This window comes from Cicer arietinum, chromosome 2, assembly GCF_000331145.2.
Source record: "Cicer arietinum cultivar CDC Frontier isolate Library 1 chromosome 2, Cicar.CDCFrontier_v2.0, whole genome shotgun sequence".
NCBI lineage: Eukaryota > Viridiplantae > Streptophyta > Magnoliopsida > Fabales > Fabaceae > Cicer > Cicer arietinum.
In genome coordinates this window covers 39,181,190-39,193,212 of record NC_021161.2, presented here as the reverse complement: position 1 = coordinate 39,193,212, position 12,023 = coordinate 39,181,190, and positions in this window count along the sequence as shown.

Sequence of the window (12,023 nt, the reverse complement as noted above, 5' to 3'; positions counted from 1 at the left end):
ATAAAAAATATCAAAATTAATATACTCATTAATTATAATAATAATAATAATAATAATAATTATTATTATTATTATTATTATTAAAAAAGTTTAGGGTAAGGGATTGTTGGCGAAATTCGGTACACATACCACTATGCCAAAATTAACATTTTACAGCACACCTTTGACATCGTTTTTTTTTACTAAAAGCGTTATTGTAAAATTAACGGAGGATACAACAACACTTTTATGACAAGTGCTTTAGCAAAAGCGCTGTTGTAGGTCATATAGGGTCATAATGTTTACAACGCTTTCGTGAAAGCGTTGTTGTAGAGTCACATAGCGCTCTCACATAATGTTTACGGCGCTTGTATACAAGCGCGGTAAATTATAGCGCTACCACATTATGTTTACAACGCTTTTAGAGCACTTTGTATATAATATAACGCTTTCACACAATTACATGGTCTTTTAGAGCGCTTTGTATATAAGCGTTGTATAATGGTGCGTATTTGATAAAAATCATTCCCTTTAAATAAATAAAAATATATTTAATACGTTCTCTCCCTAACCCTATGAACCTTCCTCCCCTCTACTGTGTGAACCCTCCTCTACTGTGCACCGTCTTATTGTTGAACCCTCCTCTATTGTGCACCGTCTTATTGTTGAACCCTCCTCTACTGCTCATCTACTGTGCGTCAATTTCTACTAATGATTGTTGTCTCAGGTACTGTATTTATTAATTTATTGTTGTCACTAAAACTGACAAATCATATAAAATGTTACCTGATAGTAAATGACATAACTTTGATAAATGATATTAATTGTTACCTGATAAATCAAATAAATTGTTACTTGATAAATCAAATAAATTGTTACCTGATAAATCATATAAAATCTGTTTTTTTTTTTTTAAATCTGTTCAATTTGTTCTGTTTTGAAATCAGACTTGTATGCATAACCTTGGACCTTGGTTTCCATTTTCAAATATTGGACTATATATACTATAGATTGATATAATGTTATCAGTAACTTATCATTTGTGGAACGACGCTAATTTGATCCACTGTCGCGCACGGGTCAAATACAATTGATGAAATGTAAATAGAGGTAATAACTCGAATCGTTTTACAAGGACTTCTGATATAATAATAACCGAATTGAAAATTGAAATTAAAAAGGGTTTTTTATTTTATTTAACAGATGAGCAAAACGATTAATCCACTTATTCGAGTTTTAGACCCATCACATATTCTATCAATGAGTTTAATTTCTAAATTGTGATTCTATTCTTATTTGACTATAGAATTGATCAAACAAACGTAATCAATCCTATGTGAATTTGGTTTCTTTGATTGGATTAAGCATCACAATCATCAAAATATTACAATTAATGATCAAATGTCGCAAAATTATAATTAAATTAAATTAGAAACCGAAACCAAATTATGTCAAATAAATTTAATCAATCCTGTTGAAATTCAATTTAAGCAATCAAAATATCAATGTAATCAAATAAGCAAAAATAAAATCATGAATCGAAATTGACAGTGTAACATGAATCTCAAGTTGTTGATGAAACTCTGAACTCGTGGATTAAACTTATAAAATTAGCATTCCATGAAATTAAAATAAAACTGTTTATTTCTTGTAGCAATTTAAATCCTAATTTTTCCGTCTTTAGAAAAGAAACAAAACTGCCAATATATAGTACTTGACATTGGGCTTTAGGGTTTAAAAACAAGTGACCTGCTAATTAAAATTATTACAAAAGTCCAGATTACAAAATCTGCAATTTAGGACCAGTAAAGTTCGGAATTGGTATTTTCTTCCAACACAAAAGTTGTAGCTCAAATTTATATCTTTTCAACGTCTGCTCATATGCGCCAATCTGATATCCAGAGCTCAAGTTATGACCTACAGAGTGAGAAAGAGTCAAAATACAAATAATAAAATTAAAATGCAAATAATAAAATTATAATTCAAATTGGACTCAAAGTTTAGAAACAAGCTAAAAATATTAATCTAAGCTATAAAGAGCTTTTAAAACACCAAATTAAAAAGCTAAAAACATGTGCCCAAATGCTATGATCAGTACATTACTCAATGTTCCAAATAAGTCTAAGGATGACATCAATGCAAGATTGGACTGAATATATGTTTCTTTTTCAGGGAAATTTGTAGTAAAGTGATTGATCCTCAGAAATTACCGACATTGCAGAGGTACATTGTTGTTACTTTGTGTGAGCTTGAAATGTATTTCCCACCCTCGTTTTTTGATATAATGGTTCACTTTATTGTTCATCTTATTAATGAGACACAACTTTGTGGGCCAACTGATATGAGATGGATGTATCCGATAGAACGATATATGAAAATATTAAAAGGGTGCGTAAAAAGTAGAAGTCACCTAGAAGGTTATATTGCTGAACGATACATTATCAAAGAAGCTACTGAATTTTGTACTGAATATATGTCCAATGTTGAATCCATATGGCTTCCCATGTCTCGTCATTCAGGAAGAATAACAGGAGAAGGGATAATTGGAAAGAGAGTAATGACTATATCAAGGACAAAATGAGAGCAGGCACAATTGTATGTTCTACACAATGATGATGAGGTTCAACCGTATGTTACAATACACATGGATCAGTTATCTATTTTGAACATGAATAGCAATCAAAATTGGATAGCACGAGAGCACAATTGAAGTTTTATAACATGGCTAAAAAATCACATTAACTCGAAGTTTGATATAGATCCCGATTCAATTTCATAGAGATTGATGTGGGTAGCAAATGCTCTGAGTTTACATGTCTTTTCTTATATCGGTTATGTAATTAACAACTACACATTTTATACCAAAGAACAAGATGATCAAACCACTATGCAAAATAGCTGAGTCACTCTCATAGCTAAAGTGATGCATATCTCAAGTGCAAGTGGGTCAATAATAATAGCATTTGGATTGATAAGTTAGAGTTCTTGCTTGTCGATTTTAATAGAGTGGGATACAAAGATGATCCTTTTATTTTAGCGTCACAAACTCAACAAGTGTTTTATGTCACTAATCATGCTGATGATAAATGGTCTATTGTCCTATCGACCAATAAAATAAGTGATGATAACAATAACGATGAAGATGTTGGTAATGATCTTCTCTTTGCGACATCATAACCACGCGAAATTGATTCAACTGGTGATGGTTTATATCTTAGAGATGATCATGGTGAGAGAATTTGCATTAATCCATCATTTCGTATCATTAAGAGACAAACAAATACGAATCCCATTAGGAAAAGAAGAAGGACATCTTAAGGTGTTTAAGTGTTTTATATAAGCCATGTAATTTGAACTCATCATGTAATTTATACTAGGTTCATGTAATTTAAGTGTTTGACTTGATAGAACTAAGCATTTTAGTATTTTGCTTGAACTATATTTGATTTTCTACTTTTATTGAACTTGAACTTGAAAAGGTTATGTTTGACTGGACATTTTCCTTGAACTTGAACTGATCCCAATCTGAGCTGATCATATAATTTATCATTTAGCATTGGTATATAGGTATTTAACTAATTATTTGGAAAAAAAATCCAAATATAGGTATTTTACTAATTATTTAGCATTTTACAAAAACTGAACTGAAATTATAATTTAGCATATTTAACTTGAACTAAACTGAACATAAACTTGTAATTTTACATCGCTTTTGTCCATAAGCGCTGTATAAAGCTTTTAAAAATTAAGTTACAAATAATTTATAACGTTTTTTTGTCCATAAGCGCTGTAAAAGACTTTTAAAAATTAAATTACAAATAAGCGCTTGTTCAATAAATCATTTTACAGCGCTTGTTTTATAAGCGTTGTAAAAGCATTTTAAATATCCTCATATATAGCATTTTTAATCATTTACAATACTTTTTGTCCATAAGCGCTGTAAAATGCTCAAATAACGTCTTTTATACAGTCTTTTGAAGCGTTTTTTATATAGTCTTTTAAAGCGCTTGTTGTGGAAACGCTATAATAGGTTAGGTCTTTTAAAGCGCTTTTTAGATAAGCGTTGTAAAAGGGTCTTTAAGTAAACTGATAATAAGAAACCACTTCATTACATACTCTCCCTACGAACTTGACAGTGTGAAACCGCCTCATTTTCCTCTTCATTACGTACTCTCCATCTTCGTTACTCTCTATACGAACCCTACTGTCATCTTCTCCCTACGAACCCTCTTCACTACTATCCATACGAACCCTCTCCATAAGAACCCTATTGCGAACCCTCCATACGAACCCTCTCAATACGTATTTTTGTGCACTCTTCTCGCTGTTCCTACTTAAGCGAAGTTGTAACCCTAAACTCAGTGATTGTTGTTGTCAGGTATTGTATTTTGTTAATTTGTTGTTGCCACTAAACTGCATGTTGAGCTTATACTACAACTCAGACTACTGCTTGTTGAACTTGTTGAAGTTATACTGAAATTATAATTATATTGTATGAATGTGTAGATAAATGGATTCCAATAATGATTTAGATCGTCAAAATGATGACATTGTCAATACTAAGAGTTATGAAAACAAAGTTAAACGTGAGGCAACTATTATGCAAAAGGTCATCAAAGTAAGAACTAATGGAATTAAATTTAAGTGGCCAACCAATTGAGTCCAACAATTCAATGATGGTAAGTTACATTGGTGCAGTTGTTCGTCAAAGTATCCCAATAACAATTGATGATTGGAGAGGTAAAGCTTTGAAGGATGCTAAAGATATATTTTAGAATGATATACAAGTAATTTTTTTACTCCACTTTTTTGTTACTTATAATTTTTTCTATTGAAATATTTTTACTCAAACTCTATTTTTATTTGGTTTGCAGTCTGCTTTTAATGTTGATGAGGTACGAAAAAAATTATGTGCTTAGAGTTTCCGGAAAAATACACAGAGAATTTAGATCTCATTTGTCAAATTGCTACTTAAGAGACCGTGATGGAAATTTGAATGTTGAAGCTCCAAAAATATACAAACACTACCTATCAAATGAAGAATTGAGCGCTTTTGTAGCTAAATATGCAGACCCGCTTTTGTGGTAATATTAATTTATTAACATTTGTGTTTTATTCATATTCATAGCGTATTTTTTTACACGATTGTTAATTTTTTTTTATATAGAGTATAAGTACGGCAAATCGCAAGAGAGCAAAAAATCCAATGCAACCATACAAAAAATTGTGTATATAACCAACCCGCAATGAATAGGGAAGGTATAGTAATGCTATGAATAATCCAGTATCGAATACTGGTAATAATATCAGCAAAAGAACGTTCTCCTGTGCTTCCAGACATGCCGAGCTCCACATGCACGTTTAGAGCAAAAAATTGTAAGTAAACATCATTTTTATATAATGTGGTAGTTTATAAACTATAGTTTCTAACTAATATTTTGTTTATGTCTTAACGAATAACTTTTGTTTATGTCTTAACGAATATCTTCAAGAGACGAAATCCGATCAATCATTATGTCGTCATATTTTGTGAAATGAGGCTCGTTTGAATAAAGATGGAATAGTTGATAATGAAAATGTTCAACAAGTGATAGAACAATGTGTAAGTATATTATCACTTTAATATTGTATTTTAAAAATGATATTGAACTTATCTTTTTAATCCTACATGTATTTTAGGAGAATCTAGAACAATGTTCTGAAAATCCAAAGGAGAATAAGCAAGTTAGTTGCAGGGACATGCTTGATAAGGTATTTAATGTTCCTGAATATTTTGGCTGTGTGAGGGGTAAAAGATTTGGCGTAACTCTAAAAAGCTATTTTTCACATGAGAAGCGCACAAATCCATCTAATGAGGAAGTATTAGATAAGCTAAAAATCCTAACAAACCAAGTGGCATGTTGGTGAAAACAATTAAGCAAAAGCAACTTCCGGAGTGTCAATGTGAAATACATCTAGAGAGTGAAAATGGTAGTTGCAACATTGGTCATAAAAGTCTTCCAGAGGTAATTAATTACTTAATAAAATAAGAAATTCATTCAACCTAATTGTTTCACATACTTATGTATTAACCATTGATTTAGGGTGTCTCATCTTGCGTGCTATAATTATCCTCTCCTACTCATCGCATGGTTGGAAAAGGAATATTATACAATATCTTGGGAGAAGTATTACACCATACTCTGATCCCTGTCGGCCATGTTAAAGTTTCACTCGTGATTGCTTTTGAACCACTTGCACCATTGCTTATGCCCGACAACGATGGAGATATAAAGTTTTTGGGAGAAACAATAGATAGTTATGTGGCATGGCCGAAAAATATTGTTGACATAGATAAGGTATGTTTAATTGCTATGTATGTTTAATTGTATGATTATGATTGATTATATTTAACTGCTGACTTTTTCGCTGTTAACTTTAATTTCACATTTATTTAGATTCTTACAAAGTCTAAAGGGAATGATAAGAAGATTCCTCACAACGAGACAATCACTTCACCAAAAAAGGTTTGACATATACATCAATTGTGTACGAAATGATTAGCTTACTATAATAACTAACAAACTGATCAACCTCATTTTTTCAGATTCAAGCAAAACCCGCCACACCGCAAATCTACCAGAAGTCAGCCGCACCACAAATGCAGGTTCATGGTAAAAAAAAAAGGCAAAATTCAAAAACTGGATCGTGGAAAGTCAATTGCTACTTCTAAAATAAGTCATTCACGCCTTTCTCGATTTGGGTCGTGTTTGGACATACAAGCAAAAATGAATATGGACATCAATGATTCACATATCATACACATGGAGAAATGTATTTTCGGAGATGAATATGAAGAATTACATGATAAAGAGCACATATATGAACTTTTCAATCATAAGGAGCTGAGTGCTACTATCATCAGCATATACATTAGGTAATGTAAAATACTTTATTTAAGATAAAAATTACTTTTAATTGCACCACTACCACATTTATTGGTAATTAATCTAATTTGATATTTTCATTGAAGGCTTTTGTACAAAGAGTTGGTGTACATGCGTAAATTTACATATAGATTTTCTTTCTTATCTCCCCATAAGCTGTCTATGTTTAAACTCGATTCAATTAACGTAAAAAAATATGTCATTGATATACTTTTTGAAAATAAAGAGAAGGATAAGCTGTTTCTTGCGCCATATAATTCAAGGTAATTATATATTCTTTATTTGTATCTTTTTTAATTTATGATATTTTATCACTTGTGTAAACAAAGTTGCCAACCAAATTTTTGTTGTTGTAGGAAACATTTGATGTTGTTTACCATCAATGACACCTCTGAAACTATATACAATTTAGATCCACTACACGATCATTATAACAATCACTCAGATATAAAAAGTATATTCGATACGTAAGTAATAATCATTTATTTCTTACATATATAAATAACGTGTTTGATAATTGAATAATAATCAAATTTATTTGATAGTGCTTTATAAGTTTTTCGCACTCAAAGGGGTGCTACAATGTCGAAGCATAAGTCAAACAACATCACATGAATTTCAATAAATGTTTGAAATTTTTGTTATAGAACTTAATTATATGCCTTTAAAATTTCATTTACAATCAATGCATATATATTGGCATACATGTTTTAATTTATAGTGCCCTCGTCAAACTAACAACATAGAGTGTGAATACTACATATTGCGATTCATGAAGGAGATTGTTGATATGAATCAAAATATAATTCCAGAAACGGTACGTTATTTTCATTATATTTTGATTTTCATATATAAACTATATATATTTGATTCTAATTTATTTATGTTCAAATATTATATCATATAGTACTTTGACAACTCCAATTCAACAAAAGTGATCTAACTGAAATAAAGGAAGACTGGTGTCAGTATGTGATCGAACTGAAAGTTATATAATTTGTTAATAGGTGAGTTTCACATTGTAAACTATTATATGTTGTATATTTTGTGTGAATTGATCATTATTTTAATTAGTTTATTTTATTTTTTGTTACAGTAAGGTAAAATAAGAAATTACTGGGAAATTGACATGCTGGAAATTGCTGGAAATTGGCATGCTGTAAATTGTTGAGATTGCTGATCATTAATTTAATTACTGACATGATTGTTGTTGTGTATATATAATTGCTGTGAATATATTATTGTTGCTGTGAATATAGTACTGATGTAATTGAACTTGTCGATGTGAATATGTTTGAATTAAAAAACTGCAGTTGTGTCAATATGTGCTTGATGAATATGATTTTGGAAAAAAAATTGAAAGACAACATTTTTTTAAAAAAAATGTCATTAAAGATCTGTTTATACAAATCATCGCTTTTTTAAAAATGTCATTAAAAAATTTCATTAAGATTTACAGCGCTTTTTACAAAAAGCACTGTAAAACTTGTATAAAAATGCATCTATTACAACGTTTTTTTTAAACAAACGTTGTAAAACTAGTATAACAATGCACCTATTATAGCGCTTTTCTGAAAAAAGTGCTGTAAAACTAGTATAACAAGCGCACTATATATACACCTATTACAACATTTTTTTAAGAAAAGCGCTGTAAAACTACTCTAAGAGAAGTGTCGAGCGCTATATATTACAACGTTTATTTTATTTTATTTTAAATAGCATTTTTGTATCTTTTAACAGCACTAGATACTAAATCGCTTACAAGCGCTGTAAACAGCTTAAAAAAAGTGTTGTAATACGTTATTTTTGGCGTAGTGTACAATTAGATCTTATATGAGAACACACACCACAAATAAAGAAATAAGATAACACATGATTTTATATATTTGGTATGAAGTATTTGTACAAATATAGGGGTTTGACAATTAGCAATTGAAGACCATACATGAGAGAGTGAGTAGTTACAATTTATAAGTGTAAGATGTTGCCACATATTGTTCTTCTCTTTCTCGCAAACACTTCTCGTAACAATCAACATTTCCCGCATTATATTCAGAAATTAGCTACTACTTAGGGAGAGATTTCTCAATTACATCATTGAGCATTCATTGTGTATTTTTTTAGCATACCATTACTCTTCAATTTAGTCACATTAACATCTCTCTTAATTTTATAGAATAAAAAATTAGCTACTAATTAGGGAGAGATTCCCAATCACATCGTTGAGCATTTATTGTGTTTTTTGGACATTAAACTTGTTTCTATTTCTTAGAAAGAGAACATGTAGGTGAACCATGTAGCTGTTTCAGAGTTTGCATATTTGAAATAATTCAATTTTAAACTTCAATAAGAATACGAAATATGATGAAAAAAAGAAGAAGCAAAGTGTGATGAAGGAAACTTTGTGTGATTAAGATTTTGCTTAATCTTAACAAAGTGTCAATTGTTCTACACATCATATTCAACTTCCTATTGCCTTATTCAAAACTTGCTCTCTCTTTAGTGGGTTTTACTTTATTAGATATTTGTGTTATCATTCCTAATTAGAGAAAGAGTATATATATAATTTTTCAACCTCAATTCATTAAAAAAAATAAATATAAATAATATGTTAGAGTATGTTAGCATGGAACAAACTACGGGGGGATAATTTTGTACTTAATATTATTTGTGAATTTATATGAAACTAGAGAATAACCCGCACGTTGCGCGATAAAATTTAATATATTACTAAGTATAAAATAACAATAATATGTAATTTAAAAGTAATGTTAATTTTGTTTTATAGTAGAATATACTCAAGTGTTTATGTACTTAAAGGTAAATATATTTTTAAATAATTATATATAAGCTAGGTTTGCTTTAGTACAAAAGAAGAAGTAAAACATTGTTGACTAAAACAATTCTTGCAAAATATATTTAAATGTGGAATTGGTTTATTCAAACTTTTTTTTATTTCATTGAAGTGGTTCTTCTAATAATATTGTGTGCTTTGTGATATATTATAACATTCATTCGTGAGTGATAGTTTGTTAAATCCAAAATATTAAAACAATTCATTCATGTGTACTTTGGAATTTTAAAATAATTATTTGACACACTCAATAAACTTCAAGAGAAGTTGAAAAAAATTATAGGCAAGAAAAGTTTGTGAATGTTTAAGACATAAAAAGTTTCGAGTGAATAATGAAATAGTTAGAAGTACTTCATTTTCAAATATTTAATATTATTCTTTTTTTTGTTTCAATTATAATTTGTATTTTTTTAATTATAAAAAGAAAAAATGTTATGGAAGACACATTCAACCTAGAAAAAAAAACTCATTTTATATGCAATAATATTGATATATGATCTTGAACAACAATTGACAATATAAAAACAATATTATTGAAGTATTTGTGAATTAATAGTGTGTCACATAAATAGTTGTACATTGGTTGCATTTTATAATATCGTTATCATTGTTTGAACTTAGAATTTACAAGAGAGTAGTTGAAAAATAGAAGATAGATCTTAATGTGTGTATGTAGTCGAACTTGCATTGCCATGATTTGAAGATATTGGATAGTTTATATTCTTTTAAAGATACATCTTGATGTATTTATGTACTTAAAGGTAAATATATTTTTGAATAAATATATATAAGCTAGATTTGTTTTAGTACAAAAGAAAAAGTAAAACATTGTTGACTAATACAATTCTTGCAAAATGTATTTAAATGTGGAATTGGTTTATTCTAACTTTTTTTATTTCATTGAAGTGGTTCTTCTAATAATATTGTGTGCTTTGTGATATGTTATAACATTCATTCGTGGGTGATAGTTTGTTAAATGTAAAATATTGAAAAAATTCATTCGTGTCTGCTTTGGAATTTTAAAATAATAATTTGACACAGTCAAGAAACTTCAAGAGTGGTTGAAAAAAATTATAGGCAATAAAAGTCTATGAATGTTTAAGACATAGAAAATTTCGAGTGAATAATGAAATAGTTAGAAGTACTTTATTTTCAAATATTTAATATTATTCTTTTTTTTTTTTGTTTCAATTATGATTTGTGTATTTTTAATTATAAAAAGAAAAAATGTTATGGGATACACATTCAACTTAGAAAAATAAAACTCATTTCATATACAATTAATATTGATAGATGATCTTGAACAATAATTGACAATATAAAAATAATATTATTCAAGTATCCATGAATTAATAGTGTGTCACACAAATAGTTGTACATTGGTTGCATTTCATAATGTCGTTATCATTGTTTGAACTTAGAATTTACAAGAGAGTGGTTGAAAAATAGAATGGGTGTATGTAGTCGAACTTGCATTGTCATGATTTGAAGATATTGGATAATTTGTATTTTTTTATGGGTTATTGAAATGAAAGTTTTGATGAGTAATTATAGCTTTTTAAATATATTGATGGGTCATTAGTGATAAATTAAAACTGAAATTATATAATGTATGAAATAATTGTACTTTGACAAATGAAAAAGTTTGTATTATATATCCAAGAAGCAAAACATAATAGAATAGAAGATGAATTTGGAATGTGCCACATCAGAATTTTGGTGAGTTGCCAAATATTGGAGGATGTGGCATAGAGGAAGAACTTTGGAGGGTTCTGTTTTAATTATTATAACTAGATTATGGCCCGCGCGCTGCGCGGATATTAATTAATTAATTTAATAAGTTTTATAAGTAAGATTTTATGTATTATAAATATAGTTATCTTATAATATTACTTTATTGATTTGTAATAATTGAATATGATTAGGAAAATTAAAATGAAGGAAAATCATGTTTATCACAATCATCTAATTTAATTTTTTAAATATTTTGTAAAATTCGTATGATAACTTATTATATAGGATAATTGTTTGACTCATTGTACTTTAATTATTAATTTATTTTTCAACATATAATAGTACTTATAGTTATTTGATGAAATAAAATGTAAAATACAAACCCAAAAATAAGATGTAAAAAATATTAATGTTGAATTATATTGTAGCGTAGCTAAATTTATTTGTTTTATTATTATGATGTTTTAATTGCGAGCATGAGAAGTTGTTACAAAAAAAAAAATTATTGAATATATTTCATCAAGAGTTTG